Source organism: Hyperolius riggenbachi, chromosome 4, assembly GCF_040937935.1.
Source record: "Hyperolius riggenbachi isolate aHypRig1 chromosome 4, aHypRig1.pri, whole genome shotgun sequence".
Classification (NCBI taxonomy): domain Eukaryota; kingdom Metazoa; phylum Chordata; class Amphibia; order Anura; family Hyperoliidae; genus Hyperolius; species Hyperolius riggenbachi.
Genome location: NC_090649.1, coordinates 381,127,020 through 381,142,452, shown reverse-complemented (window position 1 = coordinate 381,142,452; position 15,433 = coordinate 381,127,020). Strand labels below are relative to the sequence as shown.

General features: G+C 42.9%; 1 protein-coding gene across 3 annotated transcripts in view; it reads right to left on the bottom strand.

Annotated features, from left to right (window-relative positions):
• Positions 1–15,433, bottom strand: part of TTC27 (tetratricopeptide repeat domain 27) — a 564,428-nt gene that overhangs the window by 296,067 nt on the left and 252,928 nt on the right. The window lies entirely within an intron of this gene.

Sequence of the window (15,433 nt, the reverse complement as noted above, 5' to 3'; positions counted from 1 at the left end):
TGCAAATCATATGCAAATCTGCTACTACTTATCATGCAAACAGGAAACTCAGGAGAAGGGGCTGGGAGCAGCTAACCTGACAGTTACATAGTTGCAAAGTTAAGGAAAGGTGGGGGGAAAGGATGCGCATCCCTAAACACATGTTGCAATTGAATGGTTAATTGTACAGGCATACACCGCCTCTGCCAGACTGAAAAATGCATGCCCTGCATCCAAGACAAGTGCTAACACTGAGCTGGTGGTCATTTCAGATGCAGCCTTAGTGGTATGCGCTGGCATTCTCCTCGCTGTTCAACCAAATGTAAGTTACACATTTTTTTTGCTTAGCTGCTCCCAAGGTTTTAAATTTAGGTTAGGTCACTTGCCCGGAGGTTTGCCTCACCGTGGCGCAAGTGTCTAGTATAATATACTTTGCATGCAAACCTTATTGGAAGCTAAAGTTCCTCCTAGTTTAATAAATGTTAGCACTTGTCTTGGATGCAGGGCATGCATTTTACAGTCTGGCAGAGGCGGTGTATGCCTGTGTGATTAAGCATTCAGTTAAGAACACTTTCATTAAACAAGGTTACAGTCCTCCCATGGCTGAGGCCCAAATCAGGAAAGCCAGCAACATCCCCAGGACTGAACTCCTGAAATATAAGCAAAACCAGAAAGAGGAACGTGTCCCTTTGGTTGTCACCTACAACCCACACCTGGAAATCTTAAAGAGGATTGCTAAGGAACGTCATCCCATTTTACACAAGGATCACAGACTGAGAACGATATTCCCTAAACCTCCACTCTTGTCATATCGGCAACCACACAATCTAAAACAGATGATCGTCAGGAGCTCTTTGAATAGGCCTCAACAAAACGGAACATCACCCTGCCGACAAAAAATATGTGGGACCTGCAGACACATTTACTCCACTGACAGGGAAACGATACCAGGTTCACAACAGGAGTACAGAGTACAAGGTAAATTTTCCTGTGGGTCCACCAATCTGGTATATCTGATCATGTGTGCTAAATGCCCCAATGTTATGTACGTGGGAGAAACTGGACAAACACTGCGCAAACGTATGAATGGACACAGGCACACTATTAATGATACCAAATCTGGACTCCCAGTTGCTACACACTTTCGGTCCAACGGACACAGCATGGATGATCTTCGCGTCACTGCCCTGAAGGGCGGCTTCAAAACGTCAAATGACCGATTAATAGCAGAAACAAAATTTATAAATTGGTTCAAAGCTGTGCAGAAGGGTTTGAATAAGGACAACAACTTTCTATATTGGTATGAGATTGATGATATATGAACTGTCTCAGTCACTCTAGCTGAACTTGTGAACTAAGAATTTACGATACCTCTGGGTCAATCCTAATACCAGGTCTGTGAGCAATGGAGTAAACAAGGATCCTTATCTTACCCCATTTAGATGGTCTGTTTGTATTAAGGCATCTTAATGACGTATTTATGCTTGAAAAAAATATCTGTTTTCCCTTTTGATGTTGCATGTATATAAGCTGTCTGTACCACCAGCTTGCAAACTAACAGGATGTAAACCTGACGAAGGCTGCAAGGCCGAAAGCTTGTTTATTCTTATTCATTTGTAGTTAGCCAATAATTGGTATCATCCTGATTTAAAACTTCTTGATTTTTCAGTCTGGCAGAGGCAGTGTATGCCTGTGTGATTAAGCATTCAATTGCAACATGTGTTTAGGGATGCACAGCCTTTCCCCCCACCTTTCCTTAACTTTGCAACTATGTAACTGTCAGGTTAGCTGCTCCCAGCCCCTGCTCCTGAATTTCCTGTTTGCATGATAAGTAGTAGCAGATTTGCATATGATTTGCATCTGAATTGAATGCGAAGTGTGCAGAAAATCTATTTAGGTGCTGCACACTGAGCTGGTGGTCATTTCAGATGCAGCCTTAGTGGTATGCGCTGGCGTTCTCCTCGCTGTTCAACCAAATGTAAGTTACACATTTTTTTTGCTTAGCTGGTCCCAAGGTTTTAAATTTAGGTTAGGTCACTTGCCCGGAGGTTTGCCTCACCGTGGCGCAAGTGTCTAGTATAATATACTTTGCATGCAAACCATATTGGAAGCTAAAGTTCCTCCTAGTTTAATAAATGTTAGCACTTGTCTTGGATGCAGAGCATGCATTTTTCAGTCTGGCAGAGGCGGTGTATGCCTGTGCCATTAACCATTCAATTGCAACATGTGTTTAGGGATGCACAGCCTTTCCCCCACCTTTCCTTAACTTTGCAACATGATTGTATGCTTCAAGCAAAATGTATTGGAACATCGCATAGAACATGTTTTGATGTGTGTAAACCACTTCTTCAGGTCTATAAATGTGCCTGCAAGTCTGTGTAGAACAAACTAGGAGCACTCGTAGCTTGTTCTACACAAACTTGCAGGTACACTTTAAAGAAAAAAATAATTGTCCTTTTACAAGGTTTAAATGTACTCAAAAATACGAACCCTATAAAAAAAGCCTATAACCACAATTTTCACAGAACCATTTATACAACACAATGTAAAGGAAACATTCCAATGGTACCAAGGTGCAACCTTTTGTCCTTTCTAAATGTCTTTGATGTGATACCGAAAAGAGTGACCTTTAGAATTCCAGTGATACCAACAAAACTGTCTACCTTTTTTAATGCATTAATAGAGGCAGAGGCCTGCTGCTTTCCTGATTTGATAAGGAACATAATCAAAATTAGTACTGGACAAGAAACAATGAATAATAAAAACAGAGCAAATAAACTTTTCTCCAAATCATCTGATTTACCTATGGTTCATGCATTTAACAACAACAAAACATTTGTAAAGTGCTTTTCTCTCTGAGGATCCAAAGCACGAAAGCTTGTCTCAGATCAGTACATAGTGATGTGTACAGGGGAAAAAGTTATGTGATCATAAATGCCAGACTGAACACGTGGCTTTTTGTCCAGGGTTGGAGCTGATTGATTCAGTTTGGCAAAGCAATCCAAAGGGTAGGGGCTCCAAAAGTTCTTTAGTCTCTTTTAACTCGTGTCATCCAATATTTAAAGATTTTGCTGACTTCCTTTTAGCTCATGACTTACTAAGGAACAGTCATGAGAAAGTTTTGTGTTAAATTTAGTATCTCATCATGTGCACAAATAAAAAACATAGGTCAGTTGGGTTTTACCAATGTCATTCAGTACTGTATTACCAAATTGTATTCATTTCAACTTTTGACAAGCCAGACTTAAAGGAATGCTGTAAGTGTGTGTGTGTGTGTGTGTGTGTGTGTGTGTGTGTGTGTGTGTGTGTGTGTGTGTGTGTGTGTGTGTGTGTGTGTGTGTGTGTGTGTGTGTGTGTGTGTGTGTGTGTGTGTGTGTGTGTGTGTGTGTGTGTGTGTGTGTGTGTGTGTGTGTGTGTGTGTGTGTGTGTGTGTGTGTGTGTGTGTGTGTGTGTGGGGGGGGGGGTGCTGAACTTACCTGGGGCTTCTAATGGTCCCTGGCAGATGTTCTTTGCCCGCTTAGCCAGTCACCGATGCTCTGGTCCCCGCCGCCGGGTTCACTTCCAGAATTTGCGGCTTTAAAGTCACAAACCCACTGCGCCTGTGTGGCCGCATCCATGCTCCCATTGGCGTCACTGGAAGCATACTGCGCAGGAGCAGTATGGTCTGTGCCTGAGCAGTATGCTCCCGGTGATGTCAGTGGGAGCGAGGACGCGGCCGCTCAAGCGCAGTGGGTTTGTGACTTTAAAGTTACAAATTCCGGAAGTGAACCGGTGGCGGGCACCGGAGCATTGGTGACTGGCTACGCGGGCATAGGACGTCTGCAGGGGACCATTAGAAGCCCCCCCCCCCCCCTTACAGCAATCCTTTAAGGACTCACTTAAGACACGATAGCAAGCCATCAATGATAATGCACAGAAGTGCTCAGCATTGCTAAGAAAAATAACAATTGCTGCTGCTGTTAAGTGTTTTTATTTACAGAGTGAACAGTTTGATACCTTGCCCACTCAATGCTACCACAGCCTACAGATTACAGGAGCCATCAGGTAACACTGTCCTCGCACCTGACCAAGTCTATAAATATAGGCAGTACAGAAGTAAGGTTAGGAGCGGCACACCTTTCCGTATATATTAAGGTGCTGAACCTTAGATGCAAAGCAACATCCAGTACAATTCCAAACAGTCCAAGGATAGGTTCACACACCTGCTTCTCAGATGAGCAAAAGTGTAGTTTTATTTCACCATAATGCGTCAAACACTATGCATGACAATTGTTTCGGGCCACTAAGGTCCCCTCCCTCAGATAAGTGCAAACAAACATGACTGTTGAACAGAAAAGCCTAACGAGGATGGACCCCCTCCAGTGCCTGTGCAGTGAAGCTTTGAAAAGTTTCTACTGCTTGCATGTATAGAATTAAGAGGTTTTATCATAATTTGGAAACAAAAGGATGATGAAGAACGTCTGGACCAACTGTGTGATCAGTAAATAATTAGATAATCTTAGTACCATAGTTAGTGTTACTTTAGTTACTAGCAAGTCAAAAAGGTGGAGATGTAGAGAACACACTTTAAAGCCTCATCTACACGTGTAGACGAGGCGGCGATCCGGCGGCTCGATTAGCCGCCGGATCGCCTCTTCCACGTCCCGCCGCGTCCCCGCTCGCGCGCCGGATTCGATTCCCCACTCGTCCCCGCCAGCGCCGCTTATCTTCCGCTCGATTCCCTGCCATTGTCCCCTCGCGGGGAGCAAGTAGGGAATCTGGGAGCGGGGACGCGGCGGGCACGCGAAAGAGGCGATCCGGCGGCTAATCGAGCCGCCGGATCGCCGCCTCATCTACACGCGTAGATGCGGCCGCGATGTTCCTTATCAATCGAGCCGCTGATGTGGCTCGATTGATAAGATCCGACAGGACGGATCTCTCCACCGCCGATGCTCGCTCCCCACGAGGGGACAATGGCAGGGAATAGAGCGGAAGATAAGCGGCGCCGGCAGGGACGAGCGGGGAATCGAATCCGACCCACGCGCAGCGAGCAGGGACGCGGAAGAGGCGATCCAGCGGCTAATCGAGCCGCCGGATCGCCGCCTCATCTACACGTGTAGATGAGGCTTAACAAATCAGATGTATGAACCATTATAACAATCCAAAACAAAAAATATTCCTGTTATAGTGTTATAATTCCTGTTAAGAAAAGCCTAAAACAAGCACTATTATCTTTACAATTAACCTGAGGATAAAAAAAATTTACTGGCACAATTATATGTTTGTCATATATTATATTACAGAGCTGTGGGGGAAGAAAGTAAGCTTTAAGGACTGGGCATGCTGGCTATGCTCTGTGCTGCCAGAGCTATCTAAAACCACAAGACTGGCTGAACAATATTAAAACGGATTTTGGCAGGTTATTTAATATTCAGTATATTTAGTCATTTGCCTAGAATAGATCTTTAATTTAAAAAATATTTTACTTTCAATTAAGGTAAATTAAATGATTGTTGCATAAACAAATAGCTTTTTTTTAAAATCCTTATTCACAATGTAAGTTTACTAGCCAACCATGTCCATATTCTCGTTCCAAATACCTTCTGATTTAGGAAATAAGTTGTACTTACTCCAAAATGGAAATCAGAGGGTCTGCCCCATCCTTTCTTTGCTTGTTTAAGTAATAACTGATTCATGTGCATTGTCAGATTTGATTCTGTCCAATAAAAACATGGTATAACTAGGCTACACATCAACAGTAGGCCACCAGGACTCCTCCTGACAAAGTCAGAAGGTGAAATATGTAGGAAGGAAATCCCCAGGTGACACAGCTTGTGATGTGGTGGATGATTACTCAGGAAACTACTAGGTGGTTTATGATATGAAGCTGATGCTTCGTTTCCATGTGAAGGGATTTGCAGGGTCAGCATTTAATAAAAGACACTTTTGCCTAGTTTAACATTACAGGCTTGGACTTTCCATGCTCCCCCTGTTTGCCTGCATATTAAAGAGAATTGCTGGTCCTTCCTACATCACTAATACCTAATTTGACACAGAGGCTTGTGCTTGGGTGATCCACTAGCTGGTTATTTCAACACAATGTGGTAGTATGGCATCAATGAAAGTACGGTAATACAAATTACTCTTCATAGTAAAAACCCAAGATTCTAGACAACTGTTACATCTGACATGGTTTGCTTTTTACACTATTACAGAGGCGATGAAAGGGAGATGTAACCTGAGGCGAAAAAATCCAATCCTCACCTAGCTGCCAAGCCACAGATTACTCTAAATGAACACATGAAAGATTCCTAATCAGAGGCATCTTCAAACAGAAAACCAATGTTTTGCCTAGTACTGAAAGGAGGCATTTTCCCCTGTACTTTATTACTTCACAAAATATGTAGAAGGGTGGGACCGCAGCTGTATTCAAATGTTTGGGCAGCAAATTATATATTTGGTTCATTTTATAAGTGAGAAATAGAGATGGCTCGAACCTCCGATTTTCGGTTCGCGCGAACTTTCGCGAACCGCAATAGACTTCAATGGGGACGTGAACTTTGAAAAATAGAAAAAAATATGCTGGCCACAAAAGTGATGGAAAAAATGTTTCAAGGGGTCTAACACCTGGAGGGGGGCATGGCGGAGTGGGATAGACGCCAAAAGTCCCCGGGAAAAATCAGGATTGGACGCAAAGCAGCATTTTAAGGGCAGAAATCACATTGAATGCTAAATTGCAGGCCTAAAGTGCTTTAAAACATCTTACATGTGTATACATCAATCAGGGAGTGTAATTAGAGTACTGCTCCACACTGACACACCAAACTCACTGTGTAACGCACCGCAAACAGCTGTTTGTGTAATGACGGCTGTGCTGGTCTGGTGCGCACCATGGCCAGAATACAGGCGATAGCGGTTTTCAAGCCCATATGGTAGTTAGGCATAGGTAGGTGTCCCAGTAGTTAGCTAGGCATAGGTAGGTGTCCCTGTATAGGTAGGTAGGTGCCCCAGTAGTTAGCTAGGCATAGGTAGGTGTTCTCGTATAGATAGGTAGGTGCCCCAGTAATTAGCTAGGCATAGGTAGGTGTTCCCATATAGGTAGGTGGGTGCACCAGTAGTTAGTTAGGCATAGGTAGGTGTTCCCGTATAGGTAGGTGGGTGCCCCAGTAGTTAGCTAGGCATAGGTAGGTGTTCCCGTATAGGTAGGTAGGTGCCCCAGTAGTTAGCTAGGCATAGGTCGGTGTTCCCGTATAGGTAGGTGGGTGCCCCAGTAGTTAGCTAGGCATAGGTAGGTGTCCCAGTATAGATAGTTAGGCAGGGCCTGGCACAGTATAGCGATTACCAAGGTCCAGCTGCAACAGGTAGGGCTGTATAATGCAGTGTCAGTGGGCAACACACCAAAAAAAAAATAGATCACAAGAACAAGATTAGCTCTCAAAAGAGCTGTTGAGGGGTGCTATTTTAGCAATAAGAATCAGCAAGGAGCAAGCTAACAAGCCTGCAAGAGCCTAACTAATCTTTCCCTATGAGAGTCTACAGCAGCTGTCCCTTCTCTATTTACGGCAGGCACACGAGTGAGTCCAAAGCCTGACCCTACCTGCCTTTTATAAGGGGGGGTGGGGCTCCAGGAGAGAGTGTAGCCTGACTGGATACAATGTGCCTGCTGACTGTGATGTAGAGGGTAAAAGTTGATCCTAATGGTGCATTATGGGGGCAAACCGAACTTCCGCAAAAGTTAGCGGTTGTCCGCAAACGCGAACCACCGGAAGGTCGCCGGGAACCGTTCGCCGGCCAACCATTTGGGCCATCTCTAGTGAGAAATAAACAACTACTGCAGGAAACCATCAAAAGAAAAAGTAAGGGAGCTTCAACTGGATGTTCTTCAAACCTTGATATGTTCTTTTACGTAAAGGCATATCAATACATTGTACTTTTATTGTACCATTGCCCTCTGTTTTCCTAGGAAGTATTTCTGTATTATTACATTAAGCTATGTTCACCACTATTATATAGCAGTACAGCTTAATCATTCCAGTTTTGTAATTTATCTTTTCAATGTGAATATATATAAGGAACAGAAGACAGCAGTGATGGTGGATGTGGCAGTGCCAGGAGATAGCAAGAAAAAGTAGTATGAGAAGCTGGAGAAGTAGTAGTGTCTGAAAGAAGAACTATACAAGATAGAAAAAGGGAAAAAGGGAATGTCAACGTGGTCCCTGTGGTAGTAGAAAATCAGGTTAGGTGGTCAGGGTTGGACTTCTAATCTGGAGAAGAGGCTCCAACAGATTAAAAAAGAAAGAAGTTAGATATTGTGCAGAATCCTAAAAATACTAGACCTCTGGTGAAAAAGAAAAAAAAAACAGAATCTAAAGGGTATGTGGAGATGCATGTAGCTATATAGTTATACAAATGGCAGTTTAGAGAGTTGAAACAGAGCATGAGCTTTCTTCAAGGATCTTTATGTACTGTAGAATCTTCTGAGGCCAGTTTTATACCTGGCCAGAGCATTGCAGTTCTATTCTCCCCCCATCACACTGCACCACAACGCCAAATAATGAATTCATATGACCCTGCGGCAGAGTGAGCCGACAGGGTCATATGCATAGTGCTGCCCCAACCCAAAAACGCACACCCCTCGCACGCCCCCACCCCCTCCCCCCACCCAGTCATGTACTCCCTGCTGGACAGGAAGTACATCACTGGGTTTCCAGGGCTCCCCAACGTATTGGCATCATTCCTCACATGTGGGCCACACCGTTGTCGGCAATGTATTTAAAATGTCTGCATCGCCCATAGACTTCCATGCATTCCGCCGCTGTGTTGCAGCGTTGCAGCGAAAGACGCATGGTGACATGTTGTTTATTTTGTGGCGGGTCAGCGGCAAGTCGGAAGCTTCCAACTCAAAACGATTAGTGTACTAGGCCCCATATACTTTCTTTGCTTTTGCATTACCCTGCCTGCAGAAAGGGTAACACAACATAAAAAACGTGCCCAGGTGGAAAAAAGGGGCCTTAAAGTGGAATCCCATGATGCATTTAATGAAGGTAATCCCCTATAATAGATTTTTTTCTTATGCCACTGAAATGTTTGTGTGTGTTTTCCCCAATATGTACTATCAGAGAACTTTTTAACAAAAAAGAACTTCTCCCAGGCAAAGGCTGTTGTTCCTCAAGGTAACTAACCTGTAGATCTGTAAGTAAAGATATCTGTTTCTTTAATTTAATTGACCAATTATAACAAGCTGTATTATAGAGACACACCTATAATTAGGGGGAAAAACACATACCCAGGCACATCACCTCTAGTTAGGACATTGAAATAAGTTATTAAAGAAAAGGTGGTGCTAAAGGGGGTGTAGCCATAAAAATAGCACAAAAAAAATTAAGCCTTTGCACGTTCACATGCAAATGTTCAAACAAATGCATTCACATATTCACTCATCCAGGCACCACTGTTATCCCTACAGCTAAGTTAAAATCCGTGGTCTTAGTTTACAAACAATGCATTCTCTTGCGTAGTCACCTACACTGCGTAGAAGCAGAGCTGCTCAAATCCGGATCTGGGAGACATCCGGATAGTTATATCCAGATATCTCCCAGTTACCTGTGCGGGGTGGGCGGGGGGTCAATCTTACCTGTCTGGCGTCTTCTTCAGTCCGTCCCTCGGCGCCTCCCACGATGCGGTCCAATCGACGGTCATGTGATTACAAACACTTCCTCCTTCTGGGTTGAAGGAGGAAGTGTTTGTAATCACGTGACGCGTGTGGAGCGCATCGTGGGAGGCGCCGAGGGACGGACGAAGAAGACGTCAGACAGGTAAGATTGACCCCCCGCACAGGTTTACTGGGAGATTTCCGGATAGCAACTATCCGGGTATTTCCCGGTTCCGGATTTGAGCAGCTCTACGTAGAAGTACCCAGGTAATGGTAGGTGTCCTAACTCTGGCCCATAGTGCAGACATGCAAACATTCATTGCATCAAACCTATCTAGGGATTAGGAGCACACAACCTGACGTCATCTCCTGGGACAGATAGCACATCACACCAATCGCACAAGACAGGGAAAGGAGGTAGTGCACTGGAGTTCCCTTGTCTGTGTTTTTTGTCAGCAGTTTTTTTACACCTATAATTACTATGGTTTTTGCTCAGGGCACTGCTCTTGTTCAGGTTTTATAGTAAAGTTGCCTTCCATGTTTGTATTGGCTGTTACTGAGATTATGCAAATAGCGATTATACAAAGAACGCAGTAATTCTTCTCTTGCTTGTTTGCGCAGATTTATGAACCAATGAGGAAAATTAGAGGATTAGAGGATAATTTTGGCTATCTAATTCCAAGCCATGTTCCCATGTTTTTTGAACTAAGATGTAGTAACAAATCAAGTTCATAACAGGTTGGGAAATCTGACTTGCTGATAAAAGCTCACAGTTTTTTTTACACATTCTTGAATAAATAATATAAGTGTTTCACCATGTATCCCACAATTGTTCATAGTTAAAAAAATAAATAAATAAAAAGATAGAAAACGAGATAACATTGAAAAAAACAATGTTTACTATAAAAATACTGTGGCCACATTTTATCTGTGCTTATTAGGCAACAACAAATTTGATGAACAGGGTGGAGCAGGCATCTTCATTCTTTTACAACTCAATATTAAAATTCACTTAAGCCAGTCATGCTACAGATTAAGGGACCTTTCGTGAATGACAAGACCGGCACTGTGCTTGCCAGGAAAAACTGCTCAGTGATTACCCATGGTGCTTTCACACTGGACTGGCACAGATTTCATCCGGCTGGCTGTCATTTGCTCAAGGCTGGAAGTTACGGTAATTTAGAGATTAAAGAGCAATTCTGTCGGAAGCAATGTTTTAAACTGAGCCACCTAATTGGGTATTCTACTTTGATCAGCTTGGTTTACGCAGGTTTATTGCAATAAGAAAAAGGATCTGATTACATGCTGCAAGATGGAAAGGAAAGGTATGCCATGCAGGTAAGTTTCTCAAAGTGAAAAATACTGACAAAAAAAAAGAAAAAAAAAAGAAAGAAAAAAAGAGTAAAAGGGGTGAAACATAGGAAGGGAATAAATAAGAGAATTATTTCTTCATTCTTTATTGCTCAACCTAATCAAAAATGATTGCTTGTTTCTTTAAAACAGGGGCAAAAGTGAAGTTAGTATGTTAGGTTTACATTATTATTATGCATTTATATAGAACTAACACTTGTACAGTACTTTACTGAGTCAATAGTAATGTCACTGTCATTCAGAAAAGCTCACAATGGAAACCCCACCATAGCCATTGTCTAATGCATGGGTGCCCAATAGGTCTATCGCGATCTACCGGTAGATCACGACCACCTCCTGAGTAGATCGCGGCCTCACGGCGACCGCGCTGTCAGATTTTGCTGCCATAGCAGCATCAATGACAAGAGGAGAGAGGCATGGCTGAAGGGGAGGCGCGGCTAAAGGGGAGATGAGCAAATGAGGAGACAGGTCTCCTCCCCTTCAGGCTGTGTGACTCACACAGCGTCTCCTCCCCTCCAGGCTGCCTGTGAGACGTGCGTCTCATCCCCTCCAGGCTACCTGTAAAACGTGCGTCTCTTCCCCTCCACCTCCAGGCAAGTGCAATGTGGGCAAATAGTTTCAGGAGGATTCTGAAGCTATTTGCTACGTTTGTATGTTTGAAGGGGGGAGACGGATTGTGGACTGCCTGTTGGGATAGGGAGGGGGGATTCATCACTGTGTGGGGGAGAAGGCTTCAGTAGGAATTCACTAGGCTCGGAGGGGGAGGGGATTAGGGAAAAATGTCTGTGACTGCCCATGTATGCTGCAGGGGGGGGGGGGGGGAGGGAGGTAGATCTCACCAGAAATTGGGCATCTATGCTTGTGACCATATTTTAAAGGCACTTGTAATGACCTGGAGAAGCGGGCTGAGACCCATGAAACGCGTTGTCCTTTTAATCGTGCTAAATGGATAATTTAATCTTTTTACATTAACCCCCCCCCTTCCAGTACTCAATTATTGCAGGTATAAGTATTAAGTAACAGCCGTTATTTAAGGTAACACTATCAATTAACTTTTTTTTTTTCAATTGAAATAGGAATGGTTTGGGAAGTGCTGGTGTATACTTTTCACTGCTTATATCTTTGTTTACTGTTATCAAAATACTTTTCCACAAAACTGATGGCCAAGCTGTGCAGGTTGGCAGGCCAGTAAATCATGAGGGAAGGAGGAATCCCTCACACTGCATCTGTGTTAACCCTGTGTGTGACTGCAGCTGCCTGTCTCTATGACTGAGCTGTCTGCAGGAGAGCAGAGGAAATGTTTCTTGTTTGTAATGATGTGTGAAATCTGACACCACAGCTTCATATAACTCTGTAGTCTCACCCCATGCACACAACAGCACTTGCAGTGTTAAACTGAAGCACCCCTTTGTCAATGAATTGTTCCAATACTGCTACAACTATTACACAGCGAATTAGAGCAGTGGTCCTCAAACTAAGGCCCGCGGGCCGAATGCGGCCCCCTGAGGCTTTTTTACCGGCCCCACACACAAAATGTATTACTTATAGATGCGGTCAGCTACATCTTTAAATATTGGTCCACATGTAGAATAGCACATGGAAGCCAGAAAGCAGTAATTTTGCTGATTTCCAATCAAATTCCACATCAGGTGACACTGCTGTCCAAATGGAATTCAGGTTGTCACCTGGGTATGCGTCACTGTCTGGCCCGCATAGACATAATTTTATGTATACTCCGGCCCCCCAGCAGTCTGAAGTATTTTGACCCGGCCCTCGACCCAAAACATTTGAGGACCCCTGAATTAGAGCTTTTGCCTCTGATAATTAACCTCTTCACCTCAAAGGGTTTTTCTGCTCAAAAAACCAGAGCAGTTTTCACCCGTCAGCGCTCCTTCCATTCATTCACCTACAACTTTATTACTACTTAATACAGCGAAACAATCTATATCTTGTTTTTTTTTGCCACTGTATAGGCTTTCTTTGGGGGCTACTTTTTGCTAAAAATTATTTTCTTCTTACTCAGTTTTAATAAGAAGAATAAGAAAAAAATTGAAAAAAAACATTATTTCTCAGTTTTCAGCCATTATATTTTCAAAATGAAACATGCTACCGTAATTAAAACCCACACATTTTATTTTCCCGTTTGTATCGTTTATTGCAACGTTTAAACTTTTTCCCTAGTACAATGTATGGCGCCAATATTTCATTTGGAAATAAAGGTGCATTTTTTAAGTTTTGCGTCTATCCCCAATTACAGGCCCATAATTTATAAAGTAATTGTAGTATACAGTTTTTGTATACATATTAAAAAAGTTCAGTCCCTAAGGTAACTATTTATATATATTTTTTTAATTTTGTAAAAAAAAATTTATTAAAAAAAAAAAAAAATGGTAACTTTAGGGGAGTGTGGGAGGTCATGGGTTAACAATAATAATAAAAAAGGTAACTAGGGATAATAAACTGAAAAAAAAGGGGGATGTAATATTACAATTTGGCCACAAGATGTCCTCAGTAGTGACTTCAGCTCCGTCCTGTTTGTACGGAAACAGAAGCACTACGCATACGGAATGAATGAATAGCCGAGCCGTCTGTATAGACGGCTGCAGCCATTCACACGGGGAATTAGATCAATGAATGGGATTTGTTTTCCCATTCATTGATCTAGCGGCGGGCGATCGGCGGTAATGAGCGGCGGTACCGAGCGCGGGGGGGGCGTGGCGGGAGGGACGTAGTACCTAAGTCCCTGCACAGAGTTATGGCAGTTTGCAGGGACGTAGTTACTCGTCCCGAGGGGGGGGGGGGGGGGATGGTTAATATTAAAAGTAAGAAAATGTTTACACAGCTATTTATACTTAGACATTATTTGTACATTGTCATTTTAGAACACTTGGGTACTGATAGAGTTCCTTTAAACATAGAAAAACTGAAGAGTGCCTGTGAATTAAAAAAAAATTCAAAAGATTGATACCATACTTACCTTAGTAGAGGGTTGATGGAAGCCTTTGGATAATATTATCCCCCCCCCCCCACGCGCACGCGCACACACACACACACACACACACACACACACACACACACACACACACACACACACACACACACACACACACACAGACACACACAGACAGACACACACAGACACACACACACAGACACACACACACACACACACAGACACACACACGCGCGCGCGCCTGTTCAGTGCAGCCACAATTGTAGATGGATGGAAGCGCAGCCATGAAGAAAGCGACAAGCAGTGGGCTGAAGGAGGACCGGTGAAGCGCTGCATCCTCCAGAAGCTCGTATCTAGGTGAGTATCTGACTTTAGCATTTCTTTTTCTAATAGGTTTACTATAAAAATTTGGGCAGTCTGTACTCTTACAAAAGTTCAAATGAAATATATGAAAAGATGAAAATAGTCCATTCTGAAAATTCATAGCTGATATGTGCACTTGTCACAGAGATGGAGAAGCACCCATGCGAGAAGACTTCAGTGTGCTTTAGCTCACGGTCACAGTACCATGTGGCCCAATAACGATAGATTCCACAGAGCTGGCACCACCAGATCTGCTGGTGCCAGCTCTGTGGAATCTATAGCTGATATGTGTTTATAACCAATTTTTTTTAGCAATAATGGAATTCTACTTTAACATGGAGCACTAAATAAATTATTTTGTAACATATGTAAAGATATCCACAACCCTCCAAGTGTCGTGTTATTAAAGAAATACCTTTTTCTTATGATGAGAATAAGCAAACGTGACATGAATGAACATCCCCAGAGCCCCAAAGTGTGTATGATGCGGAACTTATCACTAGCATTTTGAAAAGTGCTTAGTTAATGTAATCAAATGGGCTATTTCACACTGGAGTGCTCCATTTAAAAAAAAAAAAAAAAAAAAAAAAAAATCACAAAAGCACTGCATGCGTCATTTTTGCAGGGATTGCAATTCTGTAAAATGTATAGAAAAGCAAAAGCACTATGACAATCGCTTCAAAGTTCATTTTAAAACACTTGCCAAAAATTGCTGATCGCAAAGTACTTTTTAGTGAAAAACAGCCCTAAAGAACTCCTGCGGCAACTGCAACTATTTATCAACGATTCCAAGCCTGGAATTAAAGTTGAGTACCCACCAACAGATCAGGGCCAGATGGTTTGGAGATCTCCACTGACAATCATTCCCCAATCCATCTGGGCAAATCTGTTAGCACCGTTTGCGGCCTTGGAAACGGACAATCGCGCAAACGATCGTTTACATAGTCGCAGTAAATCTTGCGCATGTCAATGAGGATCGGAGCGATCCTTAATGTAATCAGACATGGCAGTCATTCAAAAACAAACGATAGTCATGGGTGGTGTTCATCGCTAAACATTGTTTTATGAATTTTCATTAAACAAAGTTGAGTAATATTGCAAAGAAAAAAAAAATATTTGTTGTGTAAAATCACTTG